Source organism: Nelumbo lutea, chromosome 7, assembly GCF_056320005.1.
Source record: "Nelumbo lutea isolate HS-2025 chromosome 7, American lotus-T2T, whole genome shotgun sequence".
Classification (NCBI taxonomy): Eukaryota; Viridiplantae; Streptophyta; class Magnoliopsida; order Proteales; family Nelumbonaceae; genus Nelumbo; species Nelumbo lutea.
The window spans coordinates 19,792,167-19,796,333 of record NC_142690.1 but is presented as its reverse complement, the minus strand read 5'-3'; positions in this window follow the sequence as shown (position 1 = coordinate 19,796,333).

Below are 4,167 nucleotides of genomic sequence, written 5' to 3'. Positions count from 1 at the left end.
AAACGGAACCAGACAGCAAACTGGTCAGGAGTCTAGTTTCTGGGTTAAATGGTCCAATTGTTTGAATTGAATAGACGGCTGTTTTGACAAAAAAAAATTAAATGGGTCAAAATCGTTATATGGTTCAACCGCTTGGGTCAATGATTTGCTGGCCAAATCAATATCTTTTGTCAAAAATCTGATTTTGGAGAAAAACAGAACTGTCACCTGACTGATTCTCAGTTTTTCTGGTCCAACCGTCCAGTCTAGTCTGGTCTGATTTTAAAAACCATGACATAAACTATTCAACGCTGTCCATGTGGAGTTCACCTAAGCCACTGCTATTGTTCTGTCCAAATGGTTAGTGGTTCAGCCAGTCCCATTGTGAAAAAGACGGTTTTAAATAAAGGTGAAATGTTGTTGACTATCAGTTTTTCCTTGTGAGTAATGTCCGAGCTTTACTAACAACGGTGTCGTGGTGTAATTGGCTATCACGTCAGTCTAACTCACTGAAGGTCTCCGATTGACATGAAAGAGACGTTTCAACCATAATAACTCACTAGTGACTGGAGCAGTAGGAGCGAGATATACTTGATTATTTCTTTGTCTTTCAAGAAAGAGGATAAGAGCGAAGAGTGGTAAAATGTCCTATGTTGGATCAACAAGTGGTTGGACAACCAGCCCAATTGGAATCACAATAGGCCCATAAAGCAAGATCATTTTGTGAAGGCAACAAAAGACCATGATATAGGGAGGATTTTAGATAACGAAGTACATGCATGGTCGCTTCCAGATGATGTTGGGTGGATCAACCATGAATTGGCTTAAGATGTGCACTGAGTAAGTGATCTTGAATCGTGTTATAGTTAAATAAATGAGGCGACCAACTACTCTTCTATATTGAGTTGGGTGAACAATGGGTGGTCCAGAGTCATTTTGGAGGCGGTGTTGTTGTTCCATGGAAAATAGATTGGATTTAGAAGCAAGCATTCTAGCATCCTTTAGAATATCCAATGTGTATTTGCATTGGCTAAGAAAGATGCCACGATTATCACGAAATACATCAATGCCCAAAAAATAATGTAGAGGTCCAAGATCCTTGATGGGAAAACAATTGCTAAGATACTATTTTAGAGTTACAATGGCGAGGGAATCACTTCTAGCCAACACTAGGTCATCAACATAAGCCAACACAACAAGAAAACACCTTGGCTTGATAATAGTGAAGAGTGTATTATCAGCAAAAGATTGCACAAATCCCTGTTGTTTTAATTCTCGTGCTAAGGTATCAAACTAGTTTATTGAAGCTTGTTTCAGGTCATATATGGACTTATTAAGATGACATACATGTGCATCTCCTGGGGAAAGTAAACCCAGTGGCAGTAACATGTATGCTTCTTCTTGTTATGCTCCATGCAGAAAAGTGTTGCTGACATCCTTTTGGTAAAGTTCCCATTGGTGTGTTGTTGCAAGGGACAATAAACAATGAACAGTGACGAATTTTGCCACCGGAGCATATGTATCAATGTAACCCATGTAACCCTTAGGCGTGCTTTGAATCGCTTGACGCTACCTTCGGCCTTGTGATTAACTTTATAAGCCCACTTGTAGCCTATGGGTTTCTTTCTGAGTGGCAAATCAATAAGGATCCATGTATTAGTTCTTTTTAAAGCGGCAAGCTCATCAAACATTGCTTGCTGCCAATAAGGAAATTGATGGGCTTGAGCAAATGACTTGGGTTCAGCAGATGTTTGCATAAGGTTTATTGGAAAGCTAAGGGTGAAGATGTGAGGTAAGTAGATATGAGGTGATGAGTATTGGTAGATGATAATGTGGGACATACAAAATCATCGAGATGAGATGGAAGACGATAGGAGCAAGGGGTTAGCTCAAGGTGGGTGTTGACAAATTTGAAACTGTTACAAGGTCAATAACTGAGTCAATCTCACGAGGTGGGTCAATATTGATATGGGTAGGTGTAGTTGAGGGTTCAATAGCTGAGCATCGTCACATGTTGGCAACGGGATTATAATCTCGAAAGAGTGACCATTTTCATTAGCAAATGGAAATTGTTCTTCAAAAAAATGTCTGCCCAAAGAGTAAATCATAAAGACAATACCCCTTGTACCCAACAAACACGTATCTATGAGAGTGTGATGCAAATTTGTCTCAGCCCATATTGGAGGTATTAGCATAAGAAAAGCAACCAACCACCTTCAAATGATTGTAGGAGGGAGGTTTGTGAAATAACAATTCATACAAAATCTTTCAATCAATTATTAGGGTAGGCAAACAATTAATCAAATATGTTGCAATTAGAATACATTCTCCCCAAAATTATATTGGTAAGTAGGCCTAGAAACAGAGGGCTCACGTCATCTCAAGAAGATGGTTATGTTTATGTTTGACAATTCCGTTTTGTTGTGGAGTGTCAACACATGACTGTTGATGCAATATACCATGTTTTGTTAAATATTCTTTCATGGGACCAAAGAAACTTAGACCCATTGTCAGAATGAACTAATTTTACTTTAGCTTGAAACCGTGTATTAACCATTGCACATAACATGGTAAAGTAGAAGTACATATCTAACTTGTTATTGAGCAAGTAGACCCATGTAACCTGTGAATGATCATCCCTTATAGTGAGAAAATAATGTGCTCCACTAAGAGGAGTAGGGTATCCACCCCACATATCACCGTGAACCAGTTCAAAAGGAGTTGTGGCCCTTGTGTGACTATTAAGAAATGACAATCTAGTCTACTTTGCTTCCAAAAAAGTATCACAACAATTATTCTTAGGTACTATGATATATAAATCAGGGATGATGGATAAACAGTCATAAGAGGCATGACCCAATCATGAGTGCCAAAGGATAGACGGAATTATATGTCAAGTATGAAGGGCACTAGAAGGGTTCAAGGCTTTAAAGTGGCACAATCCATAATGCATCGTCCCTACCCTAATCAGTATCTTAGAGGCAATGTCCTACAAGACGCAAAAAGTGGGAAAAAATAAGGCTACACAATTTAATTGGGCATTGACTTTGCTTATGGACAACAAGTTGCAGCAAAAACCATGGACAAAAAGGACGTCACAAAATACAATATTAGGGGCCATTTTAACATCTCCTTGTAATTGAACCGTTAGTAAAGTGCCATTTGGTAATTGCATGAGTTTACGGTCTACACTGGTACTAGGAGAACCAGAAATGTGCTCAGCAGGTACCATGTGGTCTGAAGCCCCACTATCTAGTGTAAATCAATGCTGCTAGAGGACCAAAAAGGAGACTAAGTAACTGTTGATATCGGTCAGTAGTCAGCCATGCAACCGGTGAGGATTCCATAGTGCGTGGTTTCCTTTCCCATTTGGCTGAATAGCCTACCAACTCATAACAATGACCATTGGTATGCCTGGTTTTCTTATAATGGTCACACCTGAGTTTCGGATGATCCTCTATTATTGGAATTAAATTTTGCTGTGCTAACGTGAAGAGCAGTTGCCGCCACAACAGGTGCCTTCAAAACATATTCTCTTTAAGCAAGGAATTTTCTGGTGCAGGCTGCACCACCACATGAGCACGAAAGTACATTCGTACAGATGGAGAGATCATCCTAGAGTCATTTCATCTTCGTAAAATAGGAAGAAATTGGGATATTTTTTTTGCTGAACTCACACTTAGACAAAAAATCTGCGGTGCATTCCCTTGTATCTGTCTTCAAGATCCATCCAAATCTCACAGGCACTCTCAACATAGGCTGGACAAGGTGTTGAAGATCTAGGAAACCACCATCAAACTACACTTTCTCCAGGCAAGTAGTTCCGAACATCTAGATTTATCAGGCTTCACAATTGTGCCATTGACAAACCCGGCCTTATTCTTTGCCTAGAGAGCATTGAACATGGCTCTTTTCCATGTTGAATAATTATCACCATTCAGCGGACAAGATACAAGCACAGTTCCTAGATTATCATGCGGATGCAGGTAAAAAGTTGAATAATTATCACCATTAAGTTTGTCGCCATGATCACCGATCAAAGAGCACCTACGTGATGGGGGGGCGGGGTGCGCAGATGAAACGAATGCTGATTGAGGGATTCTTGTATTGCAGAGAAAAGAATCAAGAAAGCGCAGAGTCAGTCGGAGCCCAATGGCTCTCATCTCATACCATACAAACTGACGAATG